The sequence below is a fragment of the Desmodus rotundus genome, chromosome 1 (assembly GCF_022682495.2).
Source record: "Desmodus rotundus isolate HL8 chromosome 1, HLdesRot8A.1, whole genome shotgun sequence".
In the NCBI taxonomy this organism is placed as follows: Eukaryota; Metazoa; Chordata; class Mammalia; order Chiroptera; family Phyllostomidae; genus Desmodus; species Desmodus rotundus.
Genome location: NC_071387.1, coordinates 156,262,195 through 156,284,203, shown reverse-complemented (window position 1 = coordinate 156,284,203; position 22,009 = coordinate 156,262,195). Strand labels below are relative to the sequence as shown.

Sequence of the window (22,009 nt, the reverse complement as noted above, 5' to 3'; positions counted from 1 at the left end):
TGAACAGGAAGAGAAGAGATCAAATCACTCACCACCTTGCTCACCCTCTCCCAATGCCAAGGCTTTAAAGTTGCACCTATTTCCACAAGACTTGGCACCTCATCTGCACCCTGGCTGTAATATATAAAAGCCCCTTCTTCTTCACCTCCCGTCCTTGCCATGGCCCTGCTAAAATCAAGACAAGACTGGGTGGCTGTCCTCTCCCTGGCAAACTACAGCAGAAAAGAGATCTTATTTTATGCTTTCTCTTTGCTGTAATTTTCCTTCCTTTCTTCCGTCCTTCCTTCTTTTCTTCTTCTTTTCTTCCTTCTCACGCCCTTCCTCCCTCCGTCCCTCCCAGTCTTCTTTATGTAGTTTCCTGTTTGCTAATATCCTACTCCAGACCATTCTTTGTGTTTGGCAAAGGAAGCAGTTTCATTGTTTGGGAACTCCAGGGGGGATATGGTGTCTATGATGTTGCCTAGGCCAAGCCTCCCCCAGGAAGGTTAACTATCTCTGGCTTGTTCTCCAAGGGACAAGGATGGCAACCTCCCACCTGAGGTCTTCAGTGACAAAGTGGATCCGGTCCTACCCGGGAGTACCTTTGCTTCCCACAATGGTGTATCAGTGCTGTGATGTGAATTATTGGGACCAGTTACCTGGAATCGAAATCTATAGAGTGCAAGTTAAGAATAAGAGAAATAGAAGACATTTCCTCCCAACTACTCTCTGAAAAAGGTGCTTCTTGGAACAACACCCAAGTCTGATCAAAGGGTCTGTTCATCTGTCTCAAGAGCCAGCGCTAGAGCCCAGCATGTAGCTAAAAATATGCACTCACAGCCCTAGCAAATTGTATTCATTAAACTCTACCTAAAGGTCCTCACCCAGAATCTCCTCTATCCAAAGCAGCGTGCTGCTGTTAATCCTCCTTTATAGATTAGGCAGTAAAATAAAGAGGGTGGGACTGAAATGCAGGGGAAGTCTGCACACGTGTTTGGGAAAGAAGAAAAGGAAAGCACAGGGATTTCTTGTTTTCTCCTTCATGTTCTGAGTTGCCAGGGTTGTCCAGGCACCACTGAGAGACGCAGGGCTTTTTCCTGTTCACAGGACTTTCCCTTCCACAGGGAAAATGCTACAGGTAAAATGGGAATTTAGAGACAGATCAAATACATGCCTCTCAAACCGTGTCACACTGTTATTTCTGTGCACCCCCTTCCCCCCATTTTTATCTGTTAAGGAGGAAATAATGTGAACCCTAGCTGACATTATTCAGCACTTACTGTGTGCCTAGCACTGTGGCAAAGTGTGTCACATGTGTAACCTCAGTTGCCGCCCTCTTCTAGGATCCCTGTGAGACAGGGCCTTGTGTTGCCACCATGCAGGGGACAACATTAAGGTTGTAGGAAGGTGAAATATCTTGAGCAAGTAAACATCAAAGCTGGGATTTGAACCTGAAGCTCTTGCTCTGAATGAGTGTATCATAGTGCCATCTCTAAATAATTCCTGTAAAAATGTGTTTCATGGTTTTCATTTAAGATTTTGGTGACTGTGCCAAATAATAATAATTCTATTATCTTAACCTTTATAATTTTCTGCAGTCAAATGGTAGAATTTCTTGAAGGGAGGAGTGTCCTCCCTCACCTTTGTATCCCCTGCAGCCCTTAAAACAAAGTATCTTGCACAGAATAGGAGCTAAAGAATTATTTGTTGAAATGCATTTTACACTATCTTTGTATCTAAATAAAGCCTATCTAAACAAGTCCATTTCCCAAACACTGGGGCTTTCTCTTCTTTGTAGCCGTCCTCTTCTTCTTGTTTTGTTTTCGAAAGGTTGATTTTGAACTGGAGGGACATTGCAGTTGTCTTGTCACTTAGCGTGATTTGAAAGTGAGAGTCTGTGTAGTGCTTTAGCCTGCCCTCAGCAATCAGGCCTCACACTCGCGAGGCTCTGATTGTAGGAGTTGCCTTATTTGCATTGATGAGGATGAGCCAGCTGCTAGAGCACACAGAACTGCACCTGACACAATCACTGAGTTCAGGATTAGCACAGGGAATCAGGAATCCACCGCGCTGCACGGCAATCTCAGCTCTGCATCAGAGTCACTCATGCAAAATGACCCAAATTTGCAATGAGCATAATTAGCAATCCAAAGATGCATATTAATTTGGGGGCCAATATTTTCCTACATTTCCCTAAATTAAAAATAATGTTCTTTCCTAGACCAGTCTGGGCATGAAAATAATTCAGGGGCTTGTGAGTTTGTAAATTGTGTAAACCCCAGAAAGTGATGTAGATTTCTTTGGGTAACTAGCCACCAACGCCCCCTTCTCGTGTTCCGCCCCCCCGCCCCCACACTGAGATATTAAGTTTGGCATCAAATATGGTAAAGGCTTTGTGGTGTCATGCTCCTTTTTAATCAGGAGAAAATAGCTGTTTACAAGGATAAAAATAATAATAATAACAATAGCTACATATGTGAAAAAGGTAAATTTAAGCTTTAAAAAAGGGATTTGACATTTTATTTATGTATTCATATTTCTGAGGCTTTGTCTTGATCAGGCATAACTACAGATATTCTCAGTGATTTTAGGATTTCCTAAAAGTACACGAGATTATGTTGAATTTTTATTAAACAGAGTTTATAAATCAAATGGCACATTCTCAAACCCTAGGCTGTGTTTCCATATGTCTGCAGTCTATAGGTATTGAAATGCTCACCTATACTTCAGGAAAAAAACCACAACATTTTGCAAAAATTGAATAAATGATCATTTGAAGCAAAAGCATGCAGTTCAAAAGCTAAACCTCCCATTGGAGAACAGAAAATTTAATGAGCTTTTAATGGAATGCAATGCTCAGAGTAGTAAATTATTTGTTAGTTGACGATGCAATCAGCATGCTGATTAAGGTTGCTTGGTTTTTTACTAAACATTAACTGAATGAAAACGGGTAGTCCTTGTTCTGCTTGGGGGGCTTTAAGGAAGCAAATGGACTTTCAGAACAGAGCTTGTCAATAAAGGTGAGTGCACTCCAGGTGTCATTTGAATATGATGATAAAATACTTCTGATAAATATTTAAAAGCATTTTAAATCCACAATGTTCGCCTAGTGTATTGTGGACTCTGTTTAAAGAAACAGTGGGCCTTAGCAGGCCTAACAACAATCCCTCTATCTCTCTAGAAAGGAATATCTAGATCTGCTTTCTTTTATTGCAAAAGAGAAAAAAAGGGGGATGGTATGCTTTGAAAATATAAGTCAGCATGGACTCTGGGACCAGGAACTGTTTGGGAGTTTGGAATCTATACCTAAAAAAAGACGAAAAAGGACAAAAATCAAAACAAAGAAAAATATTCTGACAGCAAATAAAAGAAGAGACATCTGTTTCTCTGGGTAGATTAGGATAAAAATTTAATTAAGCAGTTGTAATAGTTCGATGCTTTAAAATAATTGCCACTGGATACGTAGATGTATATTTTAATTTATAAATGATGGCATTTTCAGAGCAAGAAGTATTGTGATATCGGACTTATGTTCTGTCTAATTTAGGAGGTTTGAAGGGGAGTAAAAGAAAAAGAACAAAAATTGGAGATAAATTATGTAATGGTTATTTTTGTTGTTAGGTTGTGAATGCAGAATTTTCAAGATATATCATTCACCATATATTAATCCATATGTACATTGGCTATAAATTACTATTTCTGGGAGAGATTTTTGTTACTAAATCTGTTTAAATAGCAATATTTATTCCCCCCACCCCAAAGAGGATTTTTTTTGTTTGTTTTTTCTCCCTACAATTGAAGAATTATGGGTTTGTAGGTTAATTTTCTTTGAACAGCTACAAAGTTCTTTTTCTATAAATCCTAATTAGTTTCATTATCGGGGATTCTCTGGCAATGATCAGGTACCCTTAAAATCCGATAAATAACTACCTCTCACTTTTAACTGTTCCTGTTTATGACCCAAGAGGTTAAAAGCCTTTGACTGGCATTTGACTTCTGACCTCATATAAATGTTATCTTATCAGTTCCTGCTTGTTAACTTGTATTGAGTGCTTGTCCCTGATGGCTTTTAGATAAAGGGTTGTGGGTTTTTTCTTTTTAATATATTTCCTACAGGAACTAAACCATTTGCTTTGTTCTATGCCTAGTGCGCTCCAGTCTACACAGTAACCTGCTATAAGTCTGTCAGAAAGCCCCAAATGTACTTTTATTTATTCTTCACATTATTTTAGTTTAGCTTTATAGCAGGATTTTATGATTGAGAATATATATTTATTATAATTAATAGCAGTAATTGCTTGTGATCTTAATCTTTAACATGTTAGTCAGGGAGCTATGTAGCTTCTTATTCTCTTTTTTTAAAAAAATGCAAAAATAAAAACAATTTTAGCTTTTCATTTCGTACCAGCATGGGATGAGTTAGAGAGATAATTTATGGAAATCTTGTCTCCCCAGACTTCAGAAGTCCGCCTAATGAGAGAGTCATCAGTAAGATATATCTTTTAAAAAATCAAATCCAGACCATGAACAAGATATTTTCGAACCTTTGGGGAGGAAGGTGGTGGCCTGGCACCCTCCTTTGCCCTTCTGTCCTAGGAATTAAGAGAAATTTTGATCTTTTATTCCACTTGCAGCTGTGTGTGTTGTTCCCACATTTGTGTTTATGTGTGTGAGTCCAGGCACTATGTACAAATCTAAATACATTTAAATGTTTGCATTTTAATCTCTCTCCATACCTCGATGGCATCCTGAGAGTATTCTAGGCAGATATTGGTGCCTCCGAGGCTGCCTCATTTACAAATGACCTACAATGTGATTTCTAAACAAAATATTACATTAATTTCTATGTGGAAAACAGGCAGAAGGAGGGCGAAGGAGGAAGAGGCAGCCATCTTGGAGTCATTTTGCCTTTTAGCCTCCTTCTTTCTCCTCCTCAGGCTCGATAGTTAGGATATTATCTTTATTTTTAATTGGCCTTCAACATAACGTAGAAGGCATATACAAGAGACCTTTGTATTCGTGTTTGGAGCAGAAAAAAGTTGTAACCTCTTTGGACTTTAAATAATAACTGCGACTATAGACAAACTACACCTATTATTCTGTATCCTTCTAAATAAATATACATATAAATGAAGCATATGCCACAGCTTGTAAGGGACCTGTACAAAACCTATTAAGGGAAACAAATGTCTATTTGGACCATTCATTTACTGCTATCTAAAGAATTAATATGTCAGTAAAGTTATCTGCCCTTCCTCCTCCCCCATTCTTTCTTCTCTCCCCAAACACACACTCACATGCACACACAAACACACACATCCAGCCACCACTATGGAGACAGGGCAATTCTGGAGACTCGGTTTTTATAAACAGGAGTTCCCTTCCTCTAGGATCTTAAGTATTTAAGAGAAAGGATAAAAGAGCAGCTTTTATTTTGTATTTTATTTTAATTTTCTGTGTGGAGCTGCTCTGGCTCCGCACTGCCCCAGCACTGCTTTCATCATGCTCATATTCTGGCAGCACACGGGTTTAACGCAGCTTGTCCCAACTTTTCATTCCAACCATTGCTTTTCTCAAAGTGGCCAGAGTTTAAAGACTGCAAAAGCAAAGGGAAAAGAAATACCACGGCAGGGGGAAAAACAAACCAACCCCCAAACTGGTGCTGGTATTCACAGCACTGACACATTCTCAAATGTTTTCTCTGTAGTTATAACACAAAAGCTCTTTCTTCCCTGTTTTGATGTGTTAAAGACGGGAAAGAGAGAGGACACTTGGAAGTGGTAAAATAAGTATTTGGAAGCACAGGGAAGGTGTTTCTCCTTTGAATGTCCAGCGTGTGTCAATACCATGTAGTTACTTACGGTTTAATATTAATTAAATTTTTAAAAATGGAAAGGGGATGAGAAGTTAATTTTAAGCAAGTTGTGTCACATTTGTTGAACTTTTAGCTATCTATGTTGCCTTTATCTGTGTGTGTGATTATTTTTTTCTGAGGGTGTAATTAGAAGTGCATTCAAGACCAATCATTCTGCTATGTCTGAAAGAGGGATAACCAGAATCCTAAGTCTCTCTGAAAAGGGTGTGAGTGGATCAATAACAAATTATTGCCTAATTCTGGTATTTGGCCAGAAGAAACCACAAACTTTTATTCCTTCAATGTCCATAATTGGAACTAATTTTTCTAGCCAATATTGGCAGATTGTTTTACTGCATGAAACAAGTAAGAATTTGGAAGACAAGTAATTACGTAATTTCTAAATACTCTCCTATTCGGATGGCTAAATTCTCTGAGTCGCATCCCAGAGTCCCTTACAGTTGTGCTTGCACCATTGCTTTAAAAACAAAATTCAAACATGTAAACTAGCTGATTACAAAACCGGTACAAGCTGTACCGCCATTCTTATTTATACTTAATTAATCTTTGAATATATGGTTGCAGTCTTACTATATTTAAGGCAGAAAAGGTGCTGACTTAAACCAGTTTTATATCAATCAAAATAAACTCCTTCAAACATTTTTGATGTAATATTTTAAAGTCATTGTAGTTAGTAATACTTTTAAATTGTAGTTAGAGGATGAAGAAGATGAAGAAAAATCAAGGTCCTTGTTTTTCTGCATAGCTCTATCTTCAATCATGATAAAGTTACCTAAGGGTATATTAAAATACATAGCTTTTATATGTTTATAAACTTACCCTAAAATATATTAAGAAACATAGTCCATTTGACTTTTTCCTATTCCTTGCCAAAAATCAAATCTTCTCTGTTTGGAAAAAGCAGAGACTTTTGTCATATCATGGACCTTTTTGTATTTCAGCAAAGAGGCTGATGACATAGAGTCAGAAATATCAAAATTTGGGGGACATAAATTACCACTATTGAGTTTTTTATTCTTTCCTTTGTGAAGATTGATATAGATGGATTTCTAATTTCCTTTGGTCTCTGCCCTTTCTTTTGCCTGTTTTCCTTTTATTTGTTTAAATTAGCTTTGTTGTTTCCTACTAGAATGTTTAATTTGGGCACACTCTCCCAGCCAGGTTCTCATTCTCGCTCTCCCGACTTGCCTGGCTTTTGGAATGGGAAGTGGTTTTCCTTATTTAAAAACATTGTGATTCAGACTCAGAGAGCCAGGACCTTTTTTCTGGACATGCTGAAACTGGACATGATTTTATGACCCCTTTTCATGGACATTCATCTGCACATGCTCAAAGGTCACACCCAAGATCATAAGCCATGTTTGTATCCCTCTTATGGGAAAACCATAAAATAATAACCACAGGCATCTGATACTAAGGGCATGGCCTGGACATACACCTTGCCCTCTTCCCCTTGGCCTTGCTTGTCCTGAAGAATGAATACGTCCACCTTCAAAGTTGATGCTTCGAAGTGACCAGTCAGATGCTAGCAGGTCAGCTGGCTCTCCTCTTGGACAGAGGGTCCATAAATCAGAGAAATGTTGATGTGGTTGAAAGAAGAAGGTAGTCCAGCCTGAGGGAAGCCACGTAAATCTCTCCCAGAGCATTGTTCCTGGGTAGGGAGTGGGGGTGACTGTTAGGGTAGCTCCCGGGGCGGGGGCCTGTTATTAATGCCTTAGCCCTCCTGCAGTGGGTGCTAAGTTGTTGTGCATGAGCACTGCCACCACCTTTCCCAAACATCGGGCGCTTGGAAAAGTCAAGCACTGCTGAGCCCTGATTTTCATTTAATAGTCAAAACCAAGATGCATTTGGGCTATGATGATAGGACAGCTCCCTTGAAAAGATTATTTTGAACTACAAAGGCATTCATTTAGGGCTAGCAATGTTGCAAAAGGGCCTGCTAGAAATTAGCAGCCTGTCCTGGTATTTGGAGAGCAAGAGTGACAACTTATTGGAAGTTCTCAAGGAATCATTTATATTTCACACTCCACTAGGCAGCTGATTTGAGATTGTCTGTTAGCATAACAAAGGCTCTGAGCCTGTGAACTTCAGAAACCTTTCGACCTCTTAGCTGCTGGCATGAATAGCCCCCAGTCCTGCCTATAGAGATCTCCCAAAGCTCCCCTGTTCGTGGCTAAATTGTTAATCAGGGTAATTTAATATAGTTTTCAATATGCCTCATCTTTTATTGGGAAAGGTATTCACAGCTTCCCTACCCCTGAAAAAAAAGTTCTTTTATTCAAGTGTGAGAGGGGCAGCTGCAGACAGACCCCCATCCCTTGCTGCTCCCCCCAAAGCCCCTCTGTAGCCACAGCAATGTTCTGAGCAGCAACCACAGTGAAGGGACAGAAAAAGAAACTCCAACCACGATCCCTTTGCATGCACTCCAACCTGAACCTGAAATTCCAGCCTATTTACACCAGGAACCGACAAAACAAAAACCGGAGGCTCAGCCATAACTGAAACCTCAGAGCACGCGCGCGCGCGCGCGCGCACACACACACACACACACACACACACACACACGCCACACCCCGTTCTCCACCCTCCCTTCCCCACCAACCTTCTCCTCCCTCCTCATCTCCCAACTAAGCTTCTCTTCTGGCTCCCAACAAAACGCACCAGACCCCAAGGCCTGCTAATTTTCATTTCGCTCACTCTTTGGAGGCAGCCTACACTGTCGTGCAAGCTCCTTCACACAGCCACCCTCAGCCTGGAGCCTGCATCCTCTCCCAATGTCACATACACTTGCTCTCACCCGCTCTCTCGCACACCATCAATTCACATGCACATGAGTTAGCTGAAAAGAGCCAGAGCACAAATATATTCATTTTAATCCAGTTAAGACCTAAGAGGTCTCATAGGATATTATTCAATAGTTTGAAAACCAAGAATAAAACTCAGATTTTGCTACACCATTTTATCTCAAATAGGCCTACAGCGTGCCTTTCTTTCACTTTCTACCAGTACATATTGTAAAAAAAATAAGATAAAGTGAATAAAAAACAATCACAAGCAAACCACCCAGCTGCAGGCAGACGCTGCTCAAATATCATTATGTTGTCTTTTATTAATGACTGTGTTTCTCATATCCATGTGCAAAGTCTGAAGAAAATCTCACACAAAGAAGGAAAAAAATGACATTACTATTTTTGAAAAATAAAAATGGAAGGCTACAATCTCCTAATCTCATTTTGCCACATAAGAATTTTAGAGAGCTATGATCTCTTGTCTTTTATTTCCATGTGAAGATTTTAAGACATCTGGATAACGTATCCAAACATTGCCTGATGGCTCTGGTGGCGATTTTCTGTGTAACCCTCACTCTATCTTTATGTGAGGGTTGTCTAGCCTGTGTCTAGCTTCTTCCTGGAGCAGCCATTTCTCATGTGCCCTGGTTTGGTTGGTGTGCTTGCCTCTCAGTCTCCTGAAGTTGGATAAAGCCAGGATCCAGTGCCTGAAGTATTTTCTTTGGATTTGCTCTAGTCAGAGTGGTCCATGATGGGGGTGGGGCCACTTTCTTCACTCAGTTGGGATCCTCATCTAGTATCTAAAAACTGCTGAGAGATGGGAGACAAATTTCTGTGTACAGGATCAAGGAAAGGGCTATTTGTTTCCAATATACAATGTACCAACATAGACCCACAATTAATAAGACAAAACAAATAACCCAATCACTTTCCCAAGATAATTTTTCTTGGAGTTAAGAAAAACATTTAAAAAAATAGGTTTCCTGATCAATTTTAATAACCAAACAATGCCCAGAATGATACTTTGGAACAGAAAATAAAATAAGTGTATCTGGTTATTATATTATATGGGAATCCTAAAATCTGATTTTTCTTTCTTTTTTTTTTAAAGGAATCTGAGAGATTTAAATTCAATGTTGTACAAGTTTTTAGATTGTAAGCATTTTTGTCAATCTGTGCATTATTTATTTTAATGATAGACTTTTTAGTGTATTTTGTTCAGTAAGTAGTGCTTTTCATTTTCTTGATGTCTTAAGCCAGAATATTTTAAAGATATTAATTGACAGTTACTGCAAATCAGTGGATAAATATTTCTGGTTTCTCTTTTAAAAAGCCAGATATATGAAATCACCCCTATATACATTAGCAGAAATTTTACTTACAAAAGATGTTTAAAGAGAAAAAATACCATTTTTAAACCCAAGAAAAATACACAATTTGCATTTTTCAGTGCTTTTGCTTAATATTTTTTCATTAGCCTTTTCTTCATTAGAATTTATGACCCATGTCCATCATTACACTTTCACATCTCTGATTTCTGTTAATTTTCTAACAGAGGTTAATAAATATAAAGGGGTAAAAAGGCCTATTTACTTTCATGTAAAGTGCTCAATATTTCAAGGTTATTTGTAGTTTTGTTTTAAATTTTTCCATGTTCTAATTTAAATTATTAAAAGCTAAATGGAATTAATTCTATCTGAAGTTAGGAAGTAACAGGGGAACCTTTCTTTTTAAGGAATTAAACAACGTGGTTTTGCTACATTATGGTGTTTCCTTGGGGTTGGACCATCTAACAACCTCCTCTAGCATGGCACAGTTTGGGCTTTATATTTATGGAAGGAAAAGGGTCTGGGGCAGAAGGATGTATATTAGGAATGGTGTTTGACAGGGGGAATGAACGCAGACACCAGAACAATTATATTACAATCCCACTGGGAATGCCAGCACCAAATTTAGCCAGACTGATGGGGTACTGTCTAGACGGTCCCTTTTGTGTATCAGCTGTTTTTTCTCTGCTTTATTGCACTGCCTGAATGTGTGAGTTGAACATGCATATGGATCTCAAACATAACCATTCCTGCAACCATACATTGCTATTCAACTTCCTTTCATTTGGCTCAGAATCACGGGTTGTGTATTCCTACTGTATTCCCTTTATGATATTTAGTAATTAAAATGCAGCTTCCAGAATTAGTGGTTTAACAAAGGTCATAAAGACAAAGTAGAAGGCACCTAGGATGTTTTTCTATATAAAAAAATGCACTAGGTAAACATTTCTATCTTCTGATACATGTCCACCTCTTTTTTACACAAGGAAAAGAAATCCAGAAAGAAAAGAAATAAAACAATGAGAGGAAACAGGCATAATACATGTAAATTACCACCTTTCCTTTTGAAAAGGGCAAAGGATGGAAAGAAAGAATATTTATTAAATGTTTACAGTGTAATTAATGGCACTGTGTGTTGTGTGTGGGTTTCCTTTTTTTTCCCCTTTCCCTTTATTTGGTAAACCAAATAGAGTTCAGTAATCAAATTTCTTGTGAGGTCTTAGAAATAGATTCCCAAACTCTTTTAAATACATGCTTATGAGATTACTGTAGTGTTATTGGACAGATAGGAAATCTCAGATACACTTCATATCTGGCAACAGTCAGAGTTTTGTTTTGTTGGTTAAGATAGCGGCAGGAAGGCTAGGACTTACTTATATGTGATTACTGTATCCACACAAAATATTCATTGTTCAAAGGAGCGGGGATGCACCCCTATACAGGATGCACACTCCACGGGTGATAAGTACCAAGGTTGGATGCCTCTCCTAACAACCAAGAGTCTGAAATGAGCACAAATTGATTATTCCAATTAGCAAGTGAGAAATAGAAAAACATTAATGTTAATGAAAGTAGGTATCATACCTACCTCCTTCTACAAATGGTTTATCAGCAACTGTGTCTACTTTACTAAGAATTAAACAATATAAGAAATTGTAATCCCCCAAAATGCAAGTCATTATAAATAAAATTATTGCCTTGTAGTAGGAGGCCAAATGAACCCCCTGTTTCAAGAAAGAAAATCTCATGTTTCAAAGCACAGGTAACTTTTGTTAATATATACACAAACTATTTGGAGCAGGAATTCTACTCTTCATTTGCTGATTTATTTTTGCCTTGAAAACAGAAAAATGATGAAAAATTTTTCCCTTTAGGAGAAAAAAAATCAAAGTTAGTGGTACAAAAAAATGTAATAGATTCTGGTTTTGTGCACTAAATTTTTTCAGTGAATAAATAAATAATTTTTATATTAAAAATAATATTTTTTCATACTTTATACCTAGAATTCAACAACTACCACCTACTGTGGACAATAAAAATTTTATGCATCTTTTGAAGAGTGGGTATTGAAGAGAGGGCTAGAGGAAAGAAAAAGTAAATTTTATCTTCAATTTTACTGAACAGGATAAGACTATGATCTATTTTTCAGTTGGAAATATCAGATCACCAATCAACATTGATAAGTTATGATCAGTGACATAGAATTGGGGGAATTTCCTGGTTGGGAGAGGGTATGGAACTTGAACAACAGATCTTGAACATGGAGACCTTGAGTAGGCGCTTGTAGGTTGGTGTTAACAACCTTTGAGGCCTAACTTTGGTATGATTGAGAAAAAACGCAATCAAAGACTGAAACAGAGAGCAAAAGAAACCAAGACTGAGAAATAAGAAAGCAAGGGGAAAATGGGGCAGGGGGTGGAGGGTGGGGGAGGAGGTTGGAGAGCTCGGGTTGGGAGTGGGTGGCATGCAGGGTGAGTGAGTGAGAAAGAATGAAAGACAGAGCCGAGAATGAATATTCTAAGCATTGTTTTAATCTAAAACAGAGACGCTTCCAGGAGAATGAATTTCAATGGATCTGAGCCAAAAATAATTATAGAGATTTTCTTGTTTTGTTTTGTGAATGAAGAGCATCTCTTTTCTCTGGATATTTGAGAGGCAGAAATGACCAGAGCCAGGAGATTGAAGTGATGCCCCTCTGCCCCTTCACTTTCCACACAGCACAGGAGCAGACCTTTCTTTCTTTCCTTTTCCAAAAGCTATTGGCATCGACTAGTGCTAGAAAAAGGAAAGTGGCAGCAGCCTTCAAACCTAGCTGGATTTTCTGTTTTAACAACTGATTATTTACTTTAATAAAGCTGAGTATTAAAATTGGAAGCAAGATTGGGGGAGATATGTATTTTAAATTTTGGAAATAAAATTGAGCTATTTACATCTCAGAATATCCCCCTATTTGAGATACTTGAAACTTCCTTTGGGGTTTGTTTTACCAATTACATTTGTTTCCTTATGTTTGATCATCAATAGCAAGCTACTGAAGGAAATAAAGTATTCTTTCAATTTTTCTCCATTTTTTCTCTGTGATGTAAAATCTTTATCTTACATAAATTTTACAGGGGAAAAAGTTGTCTTTTGTTAAAATAGCTTGACTTATGACTAAATTTTTGTGAAAGCAATATAATATACTTCTCATGAAAGCAGAAATAAAGGGCTTTATACCACCATGAAATACACAGAATTGAGTAGAAACCCACTAACATTAATAGACTTTTGTGAGGAAGCAATCATAAACAACACAGAATTAATACCCCAAAACTATTACTTTTCTTAAGTTAAATTGACTCACACAGAAATCACACCATTAAGTAGTGTCTGAATACTCTTCTAAATGTCTTATTTTAGGTGTTGTGCCACATGAGAGATCCTGTTGTCATTTTTATCATTCATAAATGTTAATTCTACAGCGGGTTTAAGTTATCACTTTTATCTGTATTACCCGAATTTAAAGAAACCAATATATTTCAGAAAACTCAGAACCAATTCCTTTCCTCTATATCATATTTTGCAACTTGCAAAAATTAACTTTTGTTTTTATAAATATTTGATCTGTTAAGTTTAATAATTTGATTATCCAGTGAAAGAACAGCATAGAGAGTTGTAAACTTAATGGGGTTAATATAAAAAAACCTTGATATATATTTAAAATAAGAAAAACTATTTATGTTACATTGTTAGTCAAGATTATCTGTTGGCTTAAGCATAAACATCTCAGAAAGTAGAAAAATACATACAATTTTCTTTAAAACTTTACACATAAAATTGTTTCTGTTTTTCAGTCAAAAACTATTGACATATGGTGTTTGACAGTAAAGCTACATAATTCTATATGCAAAGTTTTAAAAAATTTCTCAAAAATGAAAAATGTCTTCATGTACATGGGGCTTTATTTAGGGATTTTCAAAATATGTTTTAAATGTCACTGTGAATATATTGTGTAAATTATGAATATGAGTTTTATAAATCCACATTTAATTTAATTAATCATATTGATTCACTTGACATTTTCTGCTCCTGATTTTCTCCTCCCCACTTTTTCATCTCTCTATTAAACACAATTCATTCACAATGGTACACTAATTTTTGAAGCAGATTTTACAAAATAAAACTGACAATGGTTTTAAAAGAACTTTTAAAAGCATTCAACTTAGACTTGTTAGCAGTGGTTAAAATGAATATTTAAGAATTCAAAGTACTTAATCACACTAATCTTAACATTATATTTAAAACCCAATCTCCCAAATGAGTAGATCTACTTTTTAAAAAGAGCCATTATTAATATTTATAACCAGAATACTCACTTAAATTCTCTAAGGGAAAATAATTAATCAGATTAACAACAGGTATTTTTCCAACATTTAAAAGAAAACTTTGCTTCTTAAAATAACTTGCAAAATAGAAAAATATTTAGTAATATTTAATGTCTATTAAAACCCCCCAATATATAAAATTTGAAAATTCATATTTGGTTACACTACATCATTAAATTGTTGAGAAAAATAGCCTACTAAGATATTTAGAATATGGTATATAATAATTTATTATTAATGACATGCAAGGTATCACATTAATATGTATATTTACTATCAAGCTCTAGAACTGATTAGGAAATGAAGAGACAAGAATAGATTTACAACTGATGTGTCTCAAAGATATTAGCAATAAAAACTAAGCTAAAATGAATATAGAGCCCTGGGTGTGTGCACCAAGGTTTCTATATTTTACTAGAGTATATGTATGTAGATATGCTAAACATAGATATAGTTGTCATTTGTTTGCATCAGTCACCAAATTATAAAATAAATATTTAAGGGTTCTGTCTTGACCATTTCTTTTGCAGCAGCCCCTTATTACTAAACTAATCTCAGAGCTTTGCTCAGAAAAGTTACATAGAAATTGCCTCAAAGGACATCTTGTTCTTTTCATTCTGGGGTGGTATGGAGTCCAGTAAGCAACTGTGGGCGACAGGAGGAAGCAGAAGATGCAATTGAAAGGATTAAGATGGAAACTTCCTCAAGCTTCATGGTCTTGTATGCTGGCCACAGATGCCATTATGGTGTAAAGATAAGATATGCTTAATATTGAGACTTTAAAAAGAGCCTTCACTCTTCCTGAAAATTCAGAGGCAAAGCCGAGCCTCTTTCTTTAGCTCATATACTTCACTGCCTTGGTCCAGGAAGCCTGGCTAAAGATAGTTTCATCCAGCTCACATGCTTGGGTTTTGTCACTTCATGTCATAACCTCCACATTACTTAAATGTAGTTATAAAATGTGTTCAGCGGAAATGCTGATATAAGCCTAAATGTAGCTGCACTTGCTGTTTCTGCTCTAAGTTCATTCATAGTGGAGGATTTAGTTAAAGGGCCCAGAACACCCATGCTTAGCAGTAAAGAAACAAAATCCTCTTGGCTTCAGTGGGGTCTAGGTGTATGTCAGAGCAGAGGGAACTCAGTGTGGATATTTAAGATAAGTACCTTCTGTAGGAATGTACACATCATTGGTGTCTTGTATAATGTAAAGAAAAATATGCTGCGTTACAAATAAAGCTCTCTTACCCTTTTTCCCCAGTCTAAATGCTACTTTATATATCTTGGACACAGAGAATATGCAGTAACACTTATGATAGTAATAGCTGACTCCAAATAAAAACTGCTCAAGTGATCCTAGATGTCTATTGAATCATAATCAAGGACTACCTGGCAAGCACTAAGTGACAATAAGGGGTATTCTTGCTAAAATATTAGATAAATTGATAATAGAGAAAATGGTCACTTTGGCAGAAAAGTCAACAGAAAATAGCAGTAATTATATGTGCCTTGTACACGAGCATACTGTATTACATCCAGTTGCAATGCAGTGTTATTAAAAAAAAAAAAAGTATGGTGCCTTTTCTAGATGAGACAGCTGCATTAGAAAGTTTTATAGCATGGCTTCTTTTCCCGAGCACAACATTTAGCTTTTCCACTTTTTGGGGGTAGAATTTCTCCTTCTTTAAACCAGTTAAAAGTTGGTTTTCATCACACAACCGCATAATTATTTTTATGCAACTAGCAATAACTACTTGTTTTGTATATGTCTACTAGAGTGATTCAGTGTTTGCTGTCGTACTTCATAAAATGCATCTGTATTAGAGGCATGTGAAAAGGGGTATTGACCTTATGTAATATATTGCTATATTAGTAGGGGCACACAGCCCTAATTCTTTGTAAAAGACACAAAAGTCTATATTGCTTTGAGTTTTCCTTTTTGAATGCTATGTGAGTGTTCCAACTAAAGCATAAAACTGGAGGTAACTGAAGACAAGAAACCTCACAACATGGAAATTACTCGGGATACAAAGAACTCCTTCTCAGATAGATGTACAATGGGTGACTGGATAAAGAAGGCCGTTGGAGGGATTTTTTGATAGTGGCATCATAGAAAGCTCTGGAATCAGTGTTTGTGAGATCTGCCACACCAAAAAATCAAACACAGATTTCAAATCATTCAAGAAAATTTAATCATTTAATGTCACTCACAAAGTTCCCCACAAATAAAAATGAAAGCTAAGCAGAGCCCCTCCTGCCCGTCTTTCATCTTATACCAGGCCTTCCAGTTCTCTCTTTTCCTTCCAACTCCTATTTGTCTGTCGTTTTCTTTTCTTTCAAGTTCCCTTTAATCCTGCTTTCCCATGTCCCTCTGTAGTCTTATTTAACCAGTGATGTCAATAAAAGTAAATAGTCTATTTAAAACAAATGAGTCAGGGCCAAAAATTACGGAGTTATTGTGTGCCTTATTTTTTAGTGAAGCTACACCTATGGCGTTGTCTTAGGTCAAATATTTATAATTTTAAAAACAAAACACAAGGAAAATACTGGAGAACTGAAGTGCTGTTTAATGTCTCTGGGTTTATTTATAAATATATGGAATGTTAAATGCAGTGAAATCCTTGTGAGACTACTTTCGTGCTTACTGATCCCAGGGTGCAGAAAGAATTAGCTTATCCAGGCAAACTCAAAGTCATAATTAGTCTTGTGAATTATAATAATCGGGTCTCATCCTACATTTCTTTTTCATATGGTACTCCCAGTGGGAGTTCTGCATGAAAGGGGACTAGAGGACTGGGCATTAATAATGGTATACTTGTGAAATATCAGCATTTCTCTATAGTGCTCATCAATGAAGTCAGAAATCTGCTCCATTTTGGTCCTATACCCTTCAGCCAATTAAAACAATAACATCAATAGATTTTTCAAATGAAAAAAATTGTTCTTAAGTTTTAAAACACCTCTCAAACTTATAAAATAGAAATGAAAGCCATTTTTTCTAACGTGATTATTCTGGTCACTCAAACACCTTGTTGACTGACTGACATGACCAATAGCTTTAATATATAGGCACAGGCTAAACTGTTTTGAGCAGTATAATATAGCCTGCTAATCCTGAAATGCTGATGTTTTGGCATTTTTGAAACCTAAATAACTTCTTTTAAGAGTTACATTATGATGAACTGCTAACTAGGCTTTAAAAAATAGGCAAATGCAATCATAATTGCATATGCATCTAAACCCCAAACCTGCACAGCTCTAATAACCCTGCTAATGTAGACATAGCTCATCAACAGGTGAATAGATAAGTGAACTGTAGTGTATTCAAACGATGGAATCCAATTCAGCAACACACAAAAATGAAACATTGACAGATTTTACAAGATGGACTAATCCCAACATAATTATGCAGAGTGAAAGAAGCTAGACCAAAAAAAGAGTGCAAATCATTTACATAATAGTCTAGGAAGTTCAAACTAATCTATAACGACAGAAAGCAGACCAGTAGTGGTCTGGGGGAAGGATCAAGAGGCAGGAATTACAAAGAAGCATGAGAAAACTTCTGAAGGTGATGGACATTCTCATTATCTTGATCGTGGTGATGGCTTCACAGATGTATATGTGTGAAAAAACTTTAAAAATTACAGTTAAATAAGAAATATTAATTTTTACCTCAATAGAGCTATTAAAAACAAATGGACCAATTAGAATGGATACAGCAACCAATTAGTAAGGATGCTAGACTATAACAAAGAAAATTAGCCAGGAGGTTTCAAAAATGTCTAGGTAATTGAGATCATGGACAGCTGACCATTAAGAATTTGGAAATTGAGATTGCCCTCTTATCCCCTGGCTGATCCCTGGTTTAACTTAAAATCATTTTTTATTTTTTCCTGTTAAAAATTGATACAGTCCTGAATGAAATAAGCATCACAATCTTTAGATTCCATCTTCAGCAATACTGCAAACTGTGTGACTTAGGGCAGGTGACTAAACCAATATCAGAAAACTACCAGACAATTTTTTGAGGTACAGGTAAACTGAAAGTACTTTTTTCTAGAGATAATAGGATTCATCCAACAAGCATTTCGATTTTGCAATTGTGTGTTTTGTCATAACATCTTTGAAGATTTCCCTTCCTTATCTTTACTACCGTGTGTGATAAAAATGGAGTAGGGAGGAGAATTGGGGGATATTATGAGCAAAGAACAGAAATTACCTGAAATTGTTTGTTTTAGGTAGATGTCACTATGTGAGCTGATCAGTTGTAATCCACTTTAGTAAAAATTTATTAAAATCCACAATAAAGTACAAAATCATCATATTGCAGCTCTATTCTGAAGTGGAGGATGACTAATTGAGTCACCTATTAAAGTGCCTTGTGTGGTACAGAGTAAAGGATTGATATAATTCTAGGTTTTTATTTTTCTTGTTCTATTTTTATTATAGCAAATGTATATTTGTTTACTTACAACTAAAATTTTAGCTGTATAACTTGAATTAGATCATTGCTCATCTCAGCGATGCAGAAAAAAATCTAGCCCTACGTAATTTTTAAGAATCTTAGGGGCTAAGGTGAAAGTCAACAAACATGGGAAAAGACTGGAAACAAATTAAATGTATGTGTGAATTGATATTTTACTAAAAGAACATGCTTAAAACTTTGGGTTTATCAAAAATGCATCAATGAAATTGAACCCAAAATCTATTAAGTAGAATGTATTTCTAGATGAAGAAATGTGTTTTACATGAACTAAAATGCAAACTTTTTCATCTTCTTGTATTTTTTAATTTTGATTTTAGAGTATAACATTTAAAATGTGTTCATGAAAGCATTTTTATTTAGAGACTTAGGTACTTTTAGTTCTTTAAAATGTCCTTTTTCTTAGGATCAGTCTTCATGTCTCACAGTTAGTTTTCTAAATTAAGATTAGTAGAAAGAAATATGTGCCACTGGTCTTAGACATAAAGTTGCAGCATGTCTTCTGTTGGTATGTAGCTAACTCCTGAGTTTTCAAACTATATATAATAGCTATGATTATAGTTTTTCTGGATATTTTTTAAAAATGGAAAAAAAAACCCAAGAGAAGTTGAACTTTATACTTTGGCCATGTCTCCAGTTGTTTCCATGTCTTTCCCCCTCTTTCCTTCTCTCCTTTCACTTCACTATGAGCCAATGATTATTTTTTCTGCTTTTGTTAATGTCAGTGACCAAGGCATTGTGTTAACCTTGAAGGCCTTTTGGCAAGATCCTTCACTATTTCTTGACTGTGCTTAAGGTTAAAAGAGCTCTCTAGATACACTGTTAACTATCTCTTTCTACAGTGCTTGTGAGACTGTTTTCCTTTGGCAGGAAAAATCCTGCCAAATCCGCTTAGCACAGGATTTTTACTTTAACCAGGACCAGTTCAGTGATAAAGGAATTTAAAAGGTTCTTAAGAGGTTCCACCACTGACCCTCCCCTCCACCTGAGTTCTGATGTTCCAGATAACCTAGTCAGATGAGAACACCTCCTTCCCCTTCAAACTATTGGCGGGGGGTCCACATCAAGCTGTTTGTAAGTCAATACACAGAGGGGAAACCCTGTGCTTAAGTCCTGGAACCAGGGGCTATTACCAGAAAAATCCAAAGGGCTTTTTGGTATGGAGACAAAGATCCCTGAAAAAGCTGATTTATTCTCTCTGTGGAATCACCTCTTGGTTCAGCCATGACTTCTGTTGTCAAGATACTCAATCAACTTCTCATCACCTGAAAGGAGATTGAAATTGGCATCCTACTTATGACACTACATGGCCACGCTCCGGATATCTGTCCTACTCATTTCACTGCATTTTCCTTAGGGCCCAATGTGATAATGTATGTGAAATCACTTTGCAAACAATAAAGTATGATAAAAATGAGAGATGGTTTTACTGGAAACAATAGAACACTAGAAGCTGATATGGCATAGCAATGTCAAGCAGGTACCTATTGGTCAATTCAGACCCTTCATTTTTTTAGGTCCTGACACTACCAGCTGGTTTGTCAGATACGCACCTTTTTAGCTCATAGGAAATCAGATCATTATGCAGGGTCAAAGAGCTGCTCTTTTTGATGTTTTACTGTGGAATCTGGAGGAAATACTGGCAGAGTTTGTCAGAGGTGAACATTTGGACATGAGCAGTCTTATCAGAAAAAAAATCTTGTCTTCTCAGAAGATATGTGAAAAATGTTTATGGACAAGCCATTTAGATGATATCGTTAATGAGCCCTATCCTCTATCCTCTAATAACTTTCCTACCCACTCCTACAAACTTAAAGACCCTCTTTTCCTCTCATTGATCCATTAACATAAAGTCATTTTCTAATTCACTATTGTAAGTAATTACAATTAGAATGGATTTATTAATTAATGGCTATTATAATCATTATTAATTACTCTTAACTATACAGCATTCCATTTAATCTGTTCCATAATTCTTCATCTTTAGGAAGAGAAATCAGAGTTACCCCTGAAGACAATTGAGCCCACGAAATCAGTTAGGGACTACAGTTAGAACAAAGAAATAAAAGTACTTAACATTTCAGAATGAAGAGAGAACAGACCTCACAAATCTCCATGTTTATATTGCCTGTATCAGGTTAAATTTGTAAAAATTAGAAAAATCAATACACTTTCCAAATTCTACTTTGTGCATTGCTTTCATTCATCAGTTATTTGGGAATGTGATGATCTCAAATTTTTACTTATATAGACCTATAGTGTTTGGATAGACAATAAATAATTTTATCTATTTTTACTACAAATTATACAAAATATAAAATTAAGCAAAAGTAGTTTTTTTAATGCAGGGTCTGAGAATTATTTGCAACAAATTGATGTTGATTAAAAACAAAATGTTATTTTAATCTATGTCCAAGGAAATTTTTTGGACTATTTTAGAATATTCAAAGCTCCATGTATTTACTTTACCTAAAATGACATCCTTTGCTATACATATTATTTATCTGTAACTAATTATTTTTATGTGTTGTTTATTGTTCTATCCAAAGACCAACATATATCAATTCTTTCTCTAATACAATACAAAGTGGCAAGCACAAATACACAGAACCCTCTTCCAAAGTAAGCAAAATTATTCTATGGAGAAGCCTAAGCAGATATTACAAGTAGCAACAGATATACATGGGGTAAAGGCAAGGTTCTCTGCCTAAGAGATCCTAAAATTAAGTTGAGTTATGGAGATACAAAAGATATATAATTAGACATAAATTGTATGTTTTCCCCAAATAGCTAATTCAGATATTCCTTTCTACTGACCATTTTTGGTTCAATCTAATAATCTCCTACTTTGATACACAGTTGAAATACTTTTACCTTACTTGAGATTATGTGTCCCAAGAAAGGTGCCAGGACATCGTTTAGGATGCCATTGTACGAGAACCAGCAAGTATGCATCTGGTGCATTAAAAATGGCCTAAATGAGAAATGAGATATTCTGCAGAATTCTACAAGTCCGTGCACTGCCAATCCCTGGTTTCTGTGTCATTTTCCTTGGCTGGTTTCAATAGCCACTACTATTTTGGTTCTTGTTCTATTTTGTTTTTTAAAGTTTTTCAGCAAATGATGCTGGAACAATTTTATTTCCACACACAAACACACAGATAGACATGTACAAAGAAAGCAAAAACAAACAA

At 36.2% G+C, this 22,009-nt stretch overlaps 1 long non-coding RNA gene across 1 annotated transcript in view; it reads left to right on the top strand.

The window, feature by feature from the left end:
• Positions 1-2,871: 2,871 nt before the first annotated feature.
• The window catches only part of LOC123480093 (uncharacterized), a 32,178-nt gene continuing 13,040 nt past the window's right edge, over positions 2,872-22,009 (top strand). The window contains exon 1 of the long non-coding RNA XR_006655957.2: positions 2,872-2,999. This is a non-coding gene — a long non-coding RNA (uncharacterized lncRNA). The remainder of the gene's footprint in view (positions 3,000-22,009) is intronic.